This window comes from Mytilus californianus, unplaced genomic scaffold (genome assembly GCF_021869535.1).
Source record: "Mytilus californianus isolate M0D057914Y unplaced genomic scaffold, xbMytCali1.0.p SCAF_1, whole genome shotgun sequence".
NCBI lineage: Eukaryota > Metazoa > Mollusca > Bivalvia > Mytilida > Mytilidae > Mytilus > Mytilus californianus.
This window is the reverse complement of record NW_026262581.1, coordinates 81,994,563-82,013,758: the sequence shown is the minus strand read 5'-3', so window position 1 is coordinate 82,013,758 and position 19,196 is coordinate 81,994,563. Positions and strand designations below refer to the sequence as shown.

The 19,196-nt window shown below is 33.8% G+C and overlaps 1 protein-coding gene across 2 annotated transcripts in view; it reads right to left on the bottom strand.

Moving 5' to 3' along the window:
• The window catches only part of LOC127724696 (exportin-2-like), a 114,966-nt gene that overhangs the window by 77,429 nt on the left and 18,341 nt on the right, over positions 1 to 19,196 (bottom strand). Inside the window, exon 1 of one of the 2 annotated variants that reach the window (XM_052231771.1) lies at positions 16,980 to 17,039. The exons of the other annotated variant lie outside the window; for it this stretch is intronic. The gene's annotated coding sequence lies outside the window, so the exon portion shown is untranslated. Of the gene's footprint in view, positions 1 to 16,979; positions 17,040 to 19,196 lie in introns of those variants that run through there. 2 annotated transcript variants of the gene reach the window in all.

Below are 19,196 nucleotides of genomic sequence, written 5' to 3'. Positions count from 1 at the left end.
AATTTATAAAAATCAAAAGGGAGCTCTTGTCGATAGAAATAAACAATTCACCAAAGTTTCTTGCAAATTGGTGAAATTGTTTTTGAGTTATTGTCTGAAAACTGGAAAATCCCCCCTTTTTTAATGAATAAAACCCCATAAATTGGAAACGTATAGTTTGAAATTCATAAAAATCAAAAGGGAGCTATGTCGATAGAAATAAACAATTCACCAAAGTTTCTTGCAAATTGGTGAAATTGTTTTTGAGTTATTGTCTGAAAACTGGAAAATCCCCCCTTTTTTAATGAATAAAACCCCATAAATTGGAAACGTATAGTTTGAAATTCATAAAAATCAAAAGGGAGCTATGTCGATAGAAATAAACAATTCACCAAAGTTTCTTGCAAATTGGTGAAATTGTTTTTGAGTTATTGTCTGAAAACTGGAAAATCCCCCATTTTTAATGAATAAAACCCCAAAACTCGGAAACGGTAAATCCTAAATTTATAAATAAACTGCTTCGCTGAGCGCAGCTGGATACGCCCGCAGAGGTCCAACCCTGAACAGTTGGGGCAAAAATGGACACAATATTCAAGCTTGATACAGGTCTGAATTTGGATTGTATTAAATATTTGACATATTATAGGTTTCTAAATAAATGTAGTCAAAGAACTTGAAATTGGTTATATGAATTGAATTTATATTCAATTAAAGATTTCTTGCTGTTGTGCAATACACTGTGCTGTTGTGCAATACTTAGTAAATCTGTTGTCAGACTATAAACAAACAAGTTCAATTAATTCTCAATGTCATATTAGAAATTTATGAAAATGTAAAGGGAGCTTACATCAATAGATATAAACAATTCACCAAAGTTTCATGAGAATTGCTGTCAGCATTTTTGAGTTATTGTCTGAAAACTGAAAAATCCCCCCTTTTTTAATGAATAAAACCCCATAACTCAGAAATGTAAAATGTAAAATTTATAAAATTCTAAACGGAGCTTACATCAATAGATATAAACAATTCACCAAAGTTTCATACTAACTGCTGAAAGCATTTTTGATTTTGTGTCAGAAAACTGGAAATCCCCCTTTTTTTATGAATAAAACCCTGTAACTCGGAAACGTAAAATCTAAAATACATAAAAATTGAAAGGGAGCTCATGTCAATAGATATTAACAATTCACCACAATTTCTTGCAAGTTGGTGAGAGCATTCTTGAGTTATTGTCCGAAAACTGGAAAATCCCCCTTTTTTTAATGAATAAAACCCCATAACTCGGAAACGTAAAATCTAAAATTTATAAAAAACGAAAGGGAGCTCACGTCAATAGATCCAAACAATTCACCAAAGTTTTATGCAAATTGGTTAAAGAGTTTTTGAGTTAATGTCCGACATGTTGACGACGGACGGACAGACGGACTGACGGACAGACGGACAGAGGTATACCATAATACGTCCCGTAAACGGGCGTATAATCAAAGCACTGTAAGCGCTGTAGGCAGTTAACCAAAAACCAAGGCAAACGTAATTATGAAAACTGTGGCAATGTTGCTTCAATTTTTTTTTAAGATTTGAAAGAACAAACATTAAACATTCGTATATTGTACATTTATGTTCATTAAATGAATTGATTATTAAGGCAAATTAATTAATATTTCATCAAGGTTTTCAAAAGCAACTCGTATATCAATGTAAATGACTCACATCTTCACCCCCAAGTGCATGATGTTACTCCAAGTTTGGAATAAAATGACAGGTGATTATAAAACAGTTGGTCAATTATTCTCGGGCTTTACACTGGTTGAAAGATTTATATGTTTTCTTTAAAATGAGCCATAAATGAAAATTATTATAGGCCCAGAAATAATTTAATAAACAATTAAAGTAAATTCAATAATCTAGACTCATTTTTTTGATAAAAAAATTTTTATAATTAACAAGAAATAATTGTAACAAGATGCCGTTACGGTCGAAGTCTCCTAAACAAAGCCCCCATAATTCGTCATTCCCATGGTCTCCTGACATTGGGCAAAGTCCAGTTCATATTGGTTTGGTCTAGTAAAGTGATATGCATATGTGACACCAAGGAGATTGACCCTGTATGTCATTCAAATCTTTTTGAAATGATGAACAGGAATAAATATGGTTTAGGTGTGGGTATCTCGACCGTTTACAAGTTCTCAAACAGGAGGGGGTGGGTGACCCCAGGGACTCACCCTATATTTCATTTGATTTGTTATATTGTCCCATACATGAATACATATGGTTTAGAGGTGGAGATCTCGACCATTTCCAAGTTCTCAAACAGGAGGGGGTGAGGTGACCCCCGGGACTCTCCCTATATTTCATTTGATTTGTTATATTGTCCTATACATGAATACATATGGTTTAGGGGTGGGGATCTCGACCATTTCAAAGTTCTCAAACAGGAGGGGGTGGGGTGACCCCAGGGACTCCCCAAATATTTCATTTGATTTGTTATATTGTCCCAAACATGAATATATATGGTTTAGGGGTGGGGATCTTGACTGTTTACAAGTTCTCAAACAAGAGGGGGTGGGGTGTCCCCATGGACTCCCCCTATATTTGATTTGATTTGTGTTATTGTCCCATACATGAATATATATGGTTTAGGGGTGGGGATGTCGACCATTTCCAAGTTCTCAAACAGGAGGGGCGTGGTTGTCCCCAGGTACTCCCCCTATATTTCATTTGATTTGTTTTATTGTCCCATACATGAATATATATGGTTTAGGGGTGGGGATCTCAACCATTTCCAAGTTCTCAAACAGGAGGGGTTGGGGTGACCCCAGGGACTCCCAATATATTTCATTTGATTTGTTATATTGTCCTATACATGAATATATATGGTTTAGGGGTGGGGATCTCGACCGTTTACATGTTCTGAAACAGGAGGGGGTGGGGTGACCCCAGGGACTCACTCTATATTTCATTTTTGATTGGTTTTATTGTCCCATACATGAATATATATATTTAGGGGTGGGGATCTTGACCATTTCCAAGTTCTCAAACAGGAGGGGTGGGACGACACTGGGGACTCCCCCAAATTATTTTCATTGATTTCTTTTATTGTCCCATTCAAGTATATATATATTGTTTAGGGGTGGGGATCGCGACGGTTTACAAGATAAAAGTACATTTTCAAATTGAAGGGGGTAAGGATGACCCCCAGGGACTCACCTTATATTTTGGTTGATTTTTTGTATTGTCCTGTTCTCATTACTGAAGACTGCATGTGTCTATCACCTACTGTTTTCGAGAAAAAGTCATTTGAAAATTAAAAAAAATAAAATCCCATAGGGTTCTATAGTAAACCCCTCCCTTCTTCAGGCCCCTCCAAATACCCCTAAATAGACCCCAATGCACAAACAAAAGATAAATGGCTCCGCTAGACATGTTAGTCTAATGTTTTATGAAACCCTAAGTAAATCTGACAAACGGTCAAAGTTGTCTTCTTAGACGGTTTGAGTGGATTCGGTCCGACTTGTCTCGGGGACGAGTTGTCCACATTACTTAAAACATCCCATCAACGTCGATTTCTGCATCTGTTTTCCTGACCTCGTTTCATTCATCGTTTCATTCACAAATAACAACAACCTTATTTGGCAAGATAAGTTAGAAATTACCACCCATTTATATAACTTTATTTCCTCTATCATAGAGATTTGTTGTACATGATCAATATTCCTGCGCATTTTGCCATTTGGGAAATATAAACGACTTGTAATTACCGATTTTTGGCAATGAAATATTTCATACAATTGTTCTTTGACATCGTAGCCTAAAGCACAGGGGATAATAAACTACGTACGGATTTCTATTGAGCACTACTTCCTATGTGCAACTTCAAAAGTTTTGGGTAGTTCGACGATCATTTAAGGTTTTTCTGGTCATATTTTTTGTATTCGAGAAATAAAAGTATTAAAAAAATGTCCAATTAGTTATAAATAACATAATAGCCAGCTAGATAATAACATTGGCACGTATTTCAGCATTTATTGGGTAGAACACAAATCTAGGGTGCTCGCATAAGGCAGCTTAACTGCCTAAAAAACGAAAGGGAGCTCATGTCAATAGATATGAACAATTCACAAAAGTTTCATGCAAATTAGTGAAATTATTTTTGAGTTATTGTCCGAAAACTGGAAAATCCCCCTTTTTTTAATGAATAAAACCCCAAAACTCAGAAATGGTAAATCTGAAATTTATAAAAAAAAAGAAAGGGAGCTCATGTCAATCGATATAAACAATTCACCAAAGTTTCATGCATATTGGTTAAAGCATTTTTGAATTAATGTCCGACATGTTGAGGACGGACAGACGGTCAACGGTATACCATAATAGGTCCCGTATAATGAAATATAATTACATGCTAACTGATATTAATATATTTTCAGACAAAATGGGTCAGCAGTAAAGCTAGGTGAGTTGTTGCATTAAAGACAAATTTGCAAGCTGCATCAACACATTTAGAGGCAATGGCATGTGAAATTCCTGAGGCTAAGGCCTATCATAACATCTTGGTTTCCTTCTGGCTTCACCTTCTTAAAAACCATGTACATGATGTTAGACTACTTGCCCATCATATCCAGGGTCTCCAAGGTATTTTTTTTAAAACTGACAATTATTATTTGAAATATTACCTTCAGTTGCATAATAAAATCAGGGCTCACGCTTCCAGGCGACTAGGGCGAAGAAATCGCTTTCCCGTCCATCACTTCGCTTTGTCCAATCCCCCAAAAGCGAAAACAAGTCGCCCTGTTGTTTACGATACTCGCTTTCATCATCGGCTATATTAAATTTTTACCAAGTCGACGAAACAGCAATTTTCATTTAAAAGTAAAGAAATTCAAGGCATAAACGATTTATTTTCTTCAAAAAAGAGGTTAAAGCATTGATTTTTAAGCTGGTGGCATGTTATTTCATAAAAACAATTTGTTATCACTTCCGGTACTTGTTACACCAAATCATTCTAACTTTCGGCAAAATAAGTTATTACTTCATTAGAACTTGATGAAATTTGCCTGAAGTAAACTTGTTATCCATGTATTGCATTAAAAACGTCATATTCCTTTCCAAATAGCGTGTCAAACATCGTTTATTTTTGTAAATTTTATGATTCTGAAGTAGTGTGAGCCGTGAAAATTTAAATTATCATTAAGATTAACCATTAAAATTTTTTTGATGTGTTAGCATACTAATAAGGACATTGAATCAAATGGATATTCATTGAAATAATGTACTCTGCAATCATTAATCAGGGATTGAAGTTAAAAGTTTTGGCATGGTAGCCCACGGCTTAAATTTTGTAGCCCACATACATAGTCCTTTACAAGAAAAAGCAGAAATTTAAGTAGCCCACACCAAATTTTAGGGGCCATTGGCGAGTGGGTCCCTGCTAATTTCAAACCCTGTTAATAATATTTACTAATTTTCATTCTTTTAGGTTTTCCAGTAAAGAGATATAATGATGTATGAGGTGGAGGAACAATTAGAGGGCATCATGCTAGATCGCCTCAATTTGAAAAGTTATCCTGGCCAAAATATGCCTGCATTTCAAACTTTATACAACCATGAGCTGCACAAAATTGGAGAAGTGATGTTGAAAGGTCAGGCACCACCATTTCCTGGATGGAAGGATGACTGACAGCTTAACCAGCTGATTGATGATACATGTACCATATCATAAATTGACAAGAGGTCAAATGTTTTTTTCATTAAAATTCATTATCTTGAAATATTTAAATTAGACATGGGGTGCGTCATTCTTTTAAAATTTCTTTACCTCCATCCTTTCCAAACATTTCTGGGGAAAATAATGTACATGTACTGTGTCAATTGGTCTCTTGGGAAGAGTTGTCTCATTGGCAATCATACTGCATCTTCTTTTTTATATGTAGTATATATACTTAGTATATTCATGTGAAAAGTATGGTCTTTTCACTGGCAACACATTAATCAAATGTCTTATTCTATTACTTTTTTTTCTAATGCAATTTTCAGAAATGTGTTTCATGTAACAAATATACAATTCATGTAAGTACCAGGTATTTTACTTATCATTTCACATTCAAATATTGTACAAATGTCTACATAAACCTCATTTATTTCAACTTCTCTTTTATTTTATTATCTAGATTTTCCAATTTCAAGGAGGACCCCTTGAAGTATTTCAGTCTCTGATTTCTCAAATGGCCAAGAGATAGACTTGAGTTAGCCAGTTTCAAAATTGAAGACCTTGGCAAGCTGGTTGATGTATTCCCACACATCTTTCAAGAAGAAAAGGCTGTCATTATACAGCAGTTTTCTGTCTTGAAAGCATCCTTAGTTGGTAGAAACCCAGCAGACATGAAACAGGTTTTAAATCTTCCCCATTCACAATATAAAATATTTTCAGTATAAAGCAGCAATAATTTACATATAATGGCCAAGATAAGAATATTCAGAAAATGTGAAATTAATTTATTAATAAAAAACATTTACAATAGCATTTAATATTTTCCTGTCAGATAGTCAAATTCAATAAAAAAAATTAAGGTATTCAATTGTAATGATTTATTTTGCTTAATCTTTTTTCAATGTACTAATTTGTTCTAATTAAATATTTAACAGATATATAAAAGTTTGCTGGCACTGAAACCTAAAAGGTTCTCTCTCATCCTGAAAGTGGTTGAAATCATTTGTGTGATAAGCCCCTGTACAGCTGAATGTGAAAGAGGATTTTCCAGCATGAAGCAACTTAAAACGCCACTGAGAAATAACTTGGATCAGCAAACACTAGAGTCTCTACTCAGGGTTTCAATTCTTGGACCCTCTGTGGAATCATACAATCCAAGTAGAGATGTGGACCTTTGGCTAAGATCAGCAGGGACCAGACATGTGAAGGGTCATAGGATCAATCCTTCCTTGTCACTTCCAAGGAGGACAGTTGAACTAGAGCCAGAGGACAAATAGACATGTGTCAAAATAAATTAATTTATTCCATCAAATGTTTTGTATATATATAGATGAACATTACATTGAATTATCAACACAACCACAAGCTAGTTAGACAAACTAATTAATTTCAAATCGAACTAAAAATGTACATGTATTAACATGCAATAAAAGAAATAACAGAGTTCATAACTTCAAATTGAACTACATGTTATGATGATGTATAAACATGCATTAAAAGGAATAACAAAATTATGAAAACATTTTCAAAATAGTATAAAATTCAGGGAAAGTTCATTAAACTTGTGGGAAAGTGAATTTTTGATACCAAATTTCCCTTGGAAAGTTGCATATGTATAAAAACCCTAGAACACTGGGTTGGTTGACACAAATGATTTGCTGCCGAAAGGTTGTCTAAATAAATCCTCACAAAACCACTATAGTCTGAGCCATACTATGTGGTCAATCAAGAAATCATATACACATGATTGTTCTAAGTCTATTCAACGTTCAAAACTTCAATGTATTGCTGCTGTTTTCATTGCCGTATGCCTATGACGAATGTTACATGCAACTCCACCATTCAGTGTTCTCCCCAGGCCCTTAAAGGACAGCGGGCCCGCGATGTATAATTTTTTACTGTGGTGGTATTGTTCTTACCGCGATGTATAATTTTTCCCTGCGGTGCTAAAATTTTCAATGAAAAAATCGTAAATCGGTAAAGTTTTAAACAACTTGTTAAATCTTTACCGTGCGGTATAAAATTTGAGGTGAAGTTTGACCAGTTCAATCCAGTTCTACTTCAGTTGTGAAATTTGTTTACATCACGTGATCGATTTACCTTACGAGGTTTACCTTGTTGATTGGATTCAATCAATGTAATTAACACTTGTAACAGGATTCTTTTGTGTTTTAATTAAGAGATCATAACTTTATGATCACAGATAACTATTTTATGGCTTCGCTCACCACCCAAGCGCTGACCTGTGACAAGTCGGCAAACACTTTATACACAAACAGTGCCGATAGTTGTACACATGCTGGAACATTTTTGTACATTAATTAAATTGTTGGTTCATTACAGATAATTAACAATTATAAATTTCTCAATTTTTAAGAAGCAGGTGGTACAAGCTATCCTTGTCATAAATATACGATTTCGAAAGATGGAAATCATAATTCACGATGTCCGGGCCAAATGCAAAACGTTGTAAGACAGTTGACAACAGTCTCACTCGTTGGTTGGGGAAACCCGACAGTATTACAACTACTACTAACCCATGCCCTTCTCCAAACTCAAAAGCAAGATAATCTGGTATAGACCCAGAATGGCAGAAGACAAACCCATGGTTGATTATCACCCAAGACAAGAAAGGTTAATACTTATATGAATTTGAAATCTATATTTATATTAAATTGATTAAAGGTTAAGGAAACATGCATATTTAGTTATATTAAGCCTCCTTGTTAATTTTGTATAGATCTCCTTATCACTGGATTCCTTTTATATAAAAATATAAGTATAGCAAACAAGGATCCGGAAATTTTTCCACACAATTTCGGTCATTTTGAGATGATTGAAAAGTTGGTGCCCCTTTCCATGTCAACTTGAGTCTTCACTAGATTCATAGCATCAACGAACTTGTATTGCTGTTTCATCGCATTTACTAAGTAAATGTCTTACCATTACCATGAAGAACAGTTTAGGGAAGGCAATAGTTTAAAATTGAAATGATTTTAATTACTCAAAATGGTAAATCTCTCAGACATTGCTTACGTTTCTTTCGATTTGACAAAAGTTAAAACCGGAAGTTTGCGATAAAGTTAAAGTACGAAAAATTCCGGATTCATTTCCGGGATTTGTTTTGTTTATCAAATTGACAGGAAATCACCGGCTTTTTATGTTTTTTTTTATTTTATTACCTTTAAAAGTGTTTGAATGTAACAGACAATAGTTGCACTCGTTTAATTTAGCATGAAATCAATTTGCATTTTACGATTAAATATTAAATTTGCTGAAGACAATTTCACGCATGCGTATTATACAGTAGATAAAGCACATGAAAACATACTTTTTTCTCCATGAATTTAGGTTTAATTTTTAAATCAGATTTGATGATTGTCTTTAATTTTTGCTGAAAAGTAATCAAATAATGAATACACTTGTCAGGGAATTTCAATTTTTGTTAAGATATTATTCTGAGCTTGTGATCACTGATCATCACTGTCAGGTGTGAATTAAAACCACAGGTAAAAAGTGATTAGCGATCTTTAGCCAATGTTTCCCGGAGGCATTGATATAGATATTAGGAGGGCTCTCAGGATTATCAAACTACTGGAGTGGCAGTTTTATTACAGGAAAGGGATTATAAACAAAACAAGTGATCACAACTTACACAAGACAGTGCAAAATGGTGATTTAGAAATCCAATTTCAAACATTGAGTCAATGAAATGACCGAAATTACTTCTTTAAAAAAATAAAATTTGTCCTAAATCCCAATTACTCGTTTAGGACAAATAGTTTCATCTTAGGACATGACTGGCATATATGACCGTTTCCGGACCCTTGATAGCAAATATTATATATATATAACACAACTTTCTATCTAGAAAGTCTTTTCATTTGAACATTTTTTTCAAGAAATTTATAAAAGAAATATAATCTTTAGGCAGAGTTCGCGAAAATGGTCGGTCCTGTCGGTCAAAATGAGGCTCGGACCAGTATTTTGAAGGCTAGTGCCGGTCCCGATGACCGATGTAAAAACGACCGTTGTAGTGCATATTTCTGCACTTTTTTACATCGGTTATTAGATGTACCGCAACTGTTTCCAATAAGTGTTTACATCGGTTATCAGATGTACACGCTGCCAATTTCCGGTACTGGTTTACAGATTTATTATAAACAAACCAAAGCGGCGATCTACACGTGGCCTTCTAAATTTGTTCATAGAGCCATCCCTGGCAAACAATCAGCGATTGAACCCTACAATGGAGCAAACAAATACTGTAACAGCCGAGAAAGTGATTCAGATGATAAAATGGATAGTGAAGATGACTTTAAATAAGAACAATCAGAAGACCTGAACTTGTCCTTCATTGTTAATTTGCCTGTGGGTGCGAAGAATAAAACTAATATTAATAAAGTTATTTTTCGATAAAATATGTTATTAATTTTATTTCAGGATAAAATTGACAGATTTTGTAGGACTAACAAATAATCATGCTTTGTCGGTCCCATGACCGACGGGTCAAAATAAGTTTTCGCGAACTCTGACTTTAGATGAATATTTTGTAATGAAATAATAGTTACTTATTTAGTAATTGAGAGTTTTTTGAAGCAATTTTTTTAATTATATATTTTAAATCTCAGGTATGTTATGCAAGTTCTGTATCAAGTTCAACATGAGACCTAAGAATGGCAGGGGAACCTGGGTTACCCATCCTTGCACCTACTTAGTCAAAGACAGTGTAACATCTCACAGCAAATCAAAGAATCACCAGCAAGCTACAGACTTAGAAGCTAGCTCCATTATAGCATCCCAGGGCCAAGGTATTCAAGCAGCACTAGACACCCATACTTCAATGGAAACTACTGCATTGATTGGTGCCTTCAGATGTATCTACTGGCTAGCCAAAGAAGAAATAGCTCACACAACTCACTACCCATCCCTACTGGAGTTGGCAAAGACACTTGGGTGTGACTACTTGAATCTTCTCAAGAAAGGACAGAATGTCAACTACACCAGTCAGAGGACCATGCAGGACATGCTACTTACTATCAACGACCACATTCAGACTAACATACTCCAGACTATACACAAGTCCATACTTCTCCTTATTGATTGATGAGACCACAGATATAGCAGTAGTAAAGCAGATGACAGTTATGGCCAGATACCTAACACATGACTACCAAGTAAGTTATTAAAAATATTTATTAATTAACAAATGTAATATTTCACAATATTTAACTTAAACAAAAATATTTTGGTATTTTAACATATTATTTAGATTTTAGTCATAAGATAAGAAGATGTGGTATGATTGACAATGAGCCAACTATTCAACAGGGTAGAAAAGAAACTGATTTTAACATTTATGTATATTCTATCTAACATGCAAATTAATGTCTTTATTCATATTTCAGGTTAAAACCTCTTTCCTGACACTTGTAGATCTACCAGACAGCAAAGCAGACATTATTGTTCCAGCAATGGCATTGATATTACTTCAAGTTTCGATTCTCAAGTTAAGATTCTGACCACAATAGCACAAAAACAGGAAACCAGTGTCCAATGATTAGGAACTACCAATGTAACTAACCACAATGACCCTTTTTGTCTGTCGGACAATTGGACCGGCTCAAAAGTGAAAAAGGAGGATCTGGTGAAATTTGGACTGTCAGGACCAACAGTATTCCGAAATTTGGAACAAGATCCCAGAGGCAGTGTAGGTGTTGAATTATGAGGTCAACTCCTTGCAGGAAAAAGAAGTGGTAATAAGTTTCATAAATAATTTTTTGAAATCAATCAATGGTATAATATACACAGGGCTCGTTTAGTAGAGTCCGGTGAGGTTTAACTGTTCTTCTTCAATACAGAAAAACATCGACTGGTTGAGGATTATTTTCTGGTGCATGCCTGTTTTAACAGTATACGCCAGTTCCGGGATACTGTAGGTAGTTAAATCTGTCATGTGATTCTATCACCATGTGACCAAAATGTAGGCATCGTAACTTCCAACACATGTTGAGCGAACAGGTGAAAAAGTTTGATCTTATATCATGTATACTGGGCAAATTATTTATTTGGGAAATTAAAATCTAATAAGTTGGTTGGCATCCCTTCAGATGTACGGTAATTAAGATTACGTACTTATGGAACATAAATTATTTCTACCTGCTGAATGAGGATTCAGAAAGTGCTTGAAACTTTAATAGAGCAGGGATACAGGCGCGCCTTCTATCTGGTAAATGTCGTCATAAAGGTGTGCGAAATTGACAATCTTTTCCTGTGAAAGACATGATTCCAGAAATGACCTATTGTTAATAATTACAAATTAATTTTTTTCTAATTTTCATATAATTTGGAATGAACAGAGTTCGCGAAAACTTATTTTGACCCGTCGGTCATGGGACCGACAAAGCATGATTATTTGTCAGTCCTACAAAATTTTAGCCAGTCCTACAAAATCTGCCAATTTTATCCTGAAATAAAATTAATAACATATTTTATCGAAAAATAACTTTATTAATATTAGTTGTATTCTTCGCACCCACAGGCAAATTAACAATGAAGGACCAGTTCATGATCAGGTCTTCTGATTGTTCTTATTTAAAGTCATCTTCACTATCCATTTCATCATCTGAATCACTTTCTCAGCTGTTACTGTATATATATGTTTGCTCCATTGTAAGGTTCAATCGCCGATTGTTTGCCAGGGATGGCTCTATGAACAAATTTAGTAGGCCACGTGTAGATCGCCGCTTTGGTTTGTTTATAATAAATCCGTAAACCAGTACCGGAAATTGGCAGCGGGTACATCTGATAACCGATGTAAACACTTATTGGAAACAGTTGTGGTATATCTAATAACGGATGTAAAAAAGTGCAGAAATATGCACTTCAACGGCCGTTTATTCATCAGTCATTGGGACCGGCACTAGCCTTCAAAATACTGGTCCGAGCCTCATTTTGACTGGCAGGACCGACCATTTTCGCGAACTCTGAATGAAAATGGCAAATTAGAAAATATACTGTACGTTTATTCCCTCTTGATATTTATGTATACGATCGCGACAGCCATCGACTGTAAAACCTCATCTAACTGCACTCAACGAGCCCCTGTGATGGAGCAAAAGACTGATGTACTATATTTCTTACAGTACACAGTCAGAGATATAACTCTATAGGGTTATTACAGAAAATAACTTGCGTGTGTTATTACAGACACTTTCATGAGTTGTCTACTCTTTATTCCTTAATTTTCTAAATCTGCAATAACATATGTTTGTTATTTGTAAAATAAATCAAACATATTTTTATTTATAATGGGGCCGCAATTAAAAATATCTTTGTTTCCCCTTACCCTACCCACCATTTTGGAAGTGGGTAGGTAGGTAGGCTTTTTTTTTTTTTTTTTTTAGAGAAAATCCCTGAAATATATCTAACACACAGGAAAACACAGAAAAACAACAAATTGAACTTTATTGATACTAAAACAACATACTGTATAATGTATTATGCATGACTAGAAGACCCTACAATTTCAGACTAGAAAATGTTTGTAAATATCAATGTCTTTGTGACTTAGAGTAGACCACATATAAATTGAGACACGGTTCTATATTTTTCTTATAGTTTTATTAATTCAATTGAAAATATAAAACCCCAACGAGACTGCTACCTAGTAACATTCGATGCAAAAAATATGTACACTTGTTTTTCATTTAAGGAAATACTAGAAGCCACAAACCGTGATCCAAGCAAGTATGACTATGCCTATTAACATGATTAAGGCTTATTTTAGAAAACTATGAATTTATTTTTAACAATAAACTTTACCATGAAACCTTGGGCGTGCCCATGTGCGGATCAGCATTCGCTGAGTTAGCAGACCTTACAATGTTTGTTAATTCTTGAACACATTTTACAACGCTTTCAACACAGAGAAACAAAATGATAATGATAGTTGAAGTTCACCTACGAATTTTCCTGTAATGAAACAATATTCTTAGACACTGTCATAATTATACAAAGGAGAAAGATTCTTTAACGAAGGCATAGTATGATACAAGACATATAAACCAATATCAAACCAACTGAAACATATCAATATCTGCACAGACACTGCTCACACCCAAAAAGTGTTTTCATTGAAAGGATTTATCAAGGGTGAAGTATTGAGGTATCTCAGAAACACAAGCAGCAAACCTGATCTTAAAAAAACAGTAAGAAGCTCAAACGAGGATATCAAATATCTGAAATCAACAATTTTTTCATCAAACACAAAATACAGAAAGGGAAAACTTGCTAACACATCGCCCAGCAAAACGGGAGCATCCGCTAGTAGTGTAAACAAAATTCAACCCATCTATACAGAAACTAAAAATATAATAATGAAACACTGGCATCTTATTTCACAAAACCCTGAACATGTGACCATATTTAATCATCAGCCCATTATAGCTTATAAAAGACATAAGAACTTACAAGAACTTTTATCAAAGCATTAGCTGGTATAGTCATCTCGACTTTTCACAACACAATATGATACTGAGCTCGAAAAAAATCAACTACTATTTTATCCAAAGACAGCTAGTGTATGGTCCAATATCACATACGAAATGAAACAAAATAGCATAAATAGCATGCCAATATACAACTTATTGAGTCGCCCACTGATAAAGACGAACTCAGGGATTTACCACAAACACGGCAGAATTTCAGAAACACCAGGCCTAACATTTTAGCTCAAGGGTGAGCTCGGATGTGCAATCGTAACTACTCGGCCATTCTCGCTACACATTTTGTTATTGGAGGCGTAGCTAGAATGGAAGAGTAGTTAAGATTGCTCAGATGCATTTATTTAAAACATTATTCCATTCCAATTTCAGTATCCTTGCATATGTAGTTTACCCTTTGCTGCAAACACACGGGCGACAATGATTTCGCGAAATGTTGAAAATACGGACCATTCATGGAAACGAAATTAAAAAACGAACTTTTGAGCGAAACGAAAAAAAAAAAACGTGATTTTCGAAAAAAAATTATTTCAGTCAGCAGATTTTTAGTGGGTCGGTCGGGTAAGGGGAAACAAACTTAATTTTAATTTTGGCCTGGGCTCTAGGGAACTCTTGAGACTGCGCAGAAACTGAATGCATAGCCTTGATAATTAATTTTTTAATTAAATTAATACATTTTTGATAAACCATGGTAAATCAATGAGACGAGGCTTTTAAGGGATAAACTTAGCTGTAATAACATAGCTTAGTTATTAAAGGAATGTAACTTATTATATAAGACACTTGGGAATTACTGGGAAGCTTGCGCAGAACCTCATTACATGCTCTGGTCATTATTTCTTACAATTAATTAAAATACATTGTAATTAAGCATGATGTATGTCTGAGAAAATGCTTTGGAGTGATATAGAGAAGCTGTGATAACACCCTTTAGTTATTACAGGCATATTTTTTCTGTAATAACATATAGGTGTACTATGCAAAATTGGCAAACTATGAACTGTTATATCTTTCTATAGTTAAGTATACATAAAGGAATTATAGTTATCTCGTACCATTGTAAACTCGTACCAATGTCAACTCGTACCACTAAAAAAATACTCGTACCAATGCAAACTCGTACCACTGCTAACTCGTACCACGGTAAATTCATACCATTGTAAACTCGTACCAACTTATTTAAATGCATTCAAATGGTGTTTTATGATGAATATATACTTTAATTTCACTCAATACCTCTTAAGTCTGTAAAATGTATATAATTTGAAATTACAATGACCAATTTGTAGCTAATTTTCCTTTCCTTGTCTAATTGGATAGAGAAAACCGTGGCAGAATGGCTCTGTTGTCTCCCTTGAATAGACTCTTTTAAACTTTTACTGACAACTATTTGATTTAATTTTTTAAAATCATTCCAAATCAGTAACATTGAATAGATTTGGGTATTTTTCTATTGTTTCTAAAAGGAATTTTATTTAATGAAAGAATTTATTTATTGTGTTTTAAAGGTTTAAAATTGTTTATGACCAACAGTTAGAAAGTATGAAATTTATTTTTATACAATATTCAGCACATTTTAGCAGAATACCGACCGTGCAAGGGCTGTATAGCCAGTCAAGGTCGTTAAAAACTTCCATTTGTTGTTAACAGAAAATGACCATGCTAAAATGATTAAACAAGTTAATTAGTTAATAATTATCAACCAATAATCACACAATCAAAGGAATTCAGTAATTACATTCATATTTTTGTCTAAGTTTTCATTAAAATCTGGTATAAAATTCAGATATTTTAATTTTTTGTATAAAGCTTAAACAAAAATAATCATAAAACACTGATTCGTATTTTTGTCTAAGTTTTCATTAAAATCTAGTATAAAATTCAAGTATTTCAACTTTTTTTATTTAGTTTACCCCAAAAAAAATCATAAAACATTCGTATTTTTGAATATACTTTTAATGGTACGAGTTTGCAGTGGTACGAGTTCTGATTGGTACGACTTCCCAGTGGTACGAGTTTACGTTGGTACGAGTTAACTTTTTTGGTACGAGTTTACGTGGTACGAGTTTACAATGGTACGAGTTAACTTGCTTCCTACATAAAGACAATAGTAATATCAATAGAACTTGTATGCATTTTAACTAAACTATTGATGTATATTGTCCCTTTGAAACATGTAACATACATATGTTATCACAGTTCTTTGATTTTTTAGTCCACAATAACAAATGTATGTTATTTTTCTGTAATAACCCTATAGAGTTATATCCCTGACTGGTACAGTGATACATAAAAAGTAAACTCACAAAAATACTGAACTCCCTGGAAAATTCAAAAGGAAAGTCCTTAATCAAATGGCAAAATAAAAAGCTCAAACACATCAAACGAATATGGACAACAACTGTCATATTCCTGACTTGGTACAGGCATTTTCTTATGAAGTTATGTAGAAAATGGTGGATTAAACCTGGTATTAAAGCTAGCTAAACCTCTCACTTGTTTGACAGTCGCATCAAATTCCATTATATTAACAACGATGTGTCAACAAAACAAACAGACACAATAGGTAAAAATGTCACAAATAGGGGTACAACACATGCAACAGCAACACGAACCCCACCAAAAACTGGGGGTGATCTCAGGTGCTCCGGACGTCCTCTTTCTTATTTAAAACATGTCTTATATTAATCTTTAAACGACTGTTGATAACTAACAGCTAAAGTAAAAGCACATTACATAAAGAATATTATCTCAAGAAATTAAAGGAATGGTAAACCCAAAATCATTATTACCTCACGTTTTTCGAAATGGCGCTTATTTTTTATTCCGTAAGGTGGCGCTCCCTAAGGAATCGGTCAGAGAATATCCGAACGTTGCTACAGTTAATGACCGGAACAAAACACGACGGACATAATTTGACTACAAGCACAACTGGCAATCGACTTATACTCACTATCGATTTGATGCATTGGTACAATAGATGCTACTATTTTCATATTAATAAAGGACATATATATTTCTTTAACTAATGAGGATGATAAAGTATTAGTAAGTGTCACTGTGATTTTGACATATTCGAGAGCATCATTTGAAACGTCCGGGTTTTTCAACAAATGGTCCGGGTTTTTTGAAGAAAATATGGGAACGCACTGAAACCCGGACCGGACCGGACTCCGGACCCGGACTTAAGTATGAAACCCGGACCCGGACCGGACGCCGGACCCGGACTGGATGCCGGACCCGGACTGCGTAAAAAATTATAAAGGGAAAGTAAAAGCTCCCTAGAATTGTTTTTCCTCTTTTTTAAACTGATAATGATAATAATAATAATATTTTAAAATGACTTTCATAACATATGGAAATATTTTTGGAAAATTCTTTAATTAGGTTGGATAATTTAAAATAATTATTTGTCTGAACGATTTTTCATCGTTTTAAGAAATGATCTAATATGATAATTGTGATGAGTATAAGCCAAATGATTCTATTAACGGGGACAAGGGCTGGACCCCACCTAGTGTTAAACAATGGACATGTGTCTTTACTGAGGCCCGTGTTAATAGATAGACAGATAGAGTTTATTCTCATAAAACCATGCAGGTACAAAGGTTACAGAGAAGTTAAAAAATAATATATATAAAAATAAAAATACATTAAAAATGCGTAAAATTTCGGATGAGATAACATATAAAAGAATATATATATACTTAAACAGTCAAATGGAAAAGTTAAAATTGTTTAAAGAAATATTTTTGGTGTAAAAATATGATAAATTATGTGTAGAAGGAGTGAGTTTACTATTAATACATAGTATAAAATTGCAGAGGTTCCTGAGTGTCTTTGGTTTTTTTTAATTAAACAGTGTGTTAAATTTGATAATGTTATGTCTGAGTATTTCATTTGGAATAAATCTTCTTCTTTCGAATCATCTTGTAAAGCCGGGCAAACAAAAATATAATGATATTCGTCTCAAATATTTCTATTCGTACATATTAAACATTTTCTTCCACTTCTGTCATTGTTATGCCATCTCCCCTTTTCTATTGGCAGTGTATGATTCGATGAAATAAATATCAATAATGATCAAAAAATTGTTATGAAAACAAAATGTCAAATGTCTTGGTACTTAAATTGCTTCATTGTGCCAAGAAATATATCCTTTGCATGATTAAAATTTAATTACTTTTCATTTTCAAGGCTTATGAACAATTTCTTAAACCAGAGACATATATATGTCTCTGCTTAAACTCAAAAATGAATATAAGTAGTAAAAAGAAAATATTTCAAGATTTTTCTCTTATATATTCAAATAATCGTCAACGAATTATTTGTGACTTTTTGTCCTGTGAATGTCTATCCGTTTACCGATATTTTTAATCCTATAATCGTACTCTGGATTCATTTCAGGTCACAAGTGAAATTCGAGAGCATACCTATCATCATATATATATAATGACCTTTTTTATCATTTTAATATAAAAATCCAGCGATTGAAAGCCAAGCTATGTACGAAGTATACTACTTGTTTTCTCCTAGTCACTCCTGGTCACAGCTCGTACTCACCTTTCTTGACTTTTCCTACATTGGACTAGACATTTCGAAAGAAATAATTTCTACGGAAATTCTAAAAGTAAATATATTTATGAAAAATGCCACGTTTGTTTCCATTTTCTTGTATTTATCTTCCTATCTACTAATTATTTAGAATTTTGCGTGATGAGTATTGGACTGTGATAAATGCTGGTGTAAATACTTGTGTCAAGAAGCTTCTTATAGGCACAAATCATCAAATTTTGTTGAAACAGACAGAAAGTAGCTCAATGAATGGGTTCATAATTGTTTGAATATATTACAATAATGTCTTGAACTAGTTTAAACAAGATTTTAAGATCAACATAGTGGTGTATTCAAATGATTTTACGATTTTATTTCTTGTGTCAAGATTGCAGACAATCGATCGGAAAAGTAGAAAGTAAAATGAAGCCAGATACTTAGCCTAACATACTAAT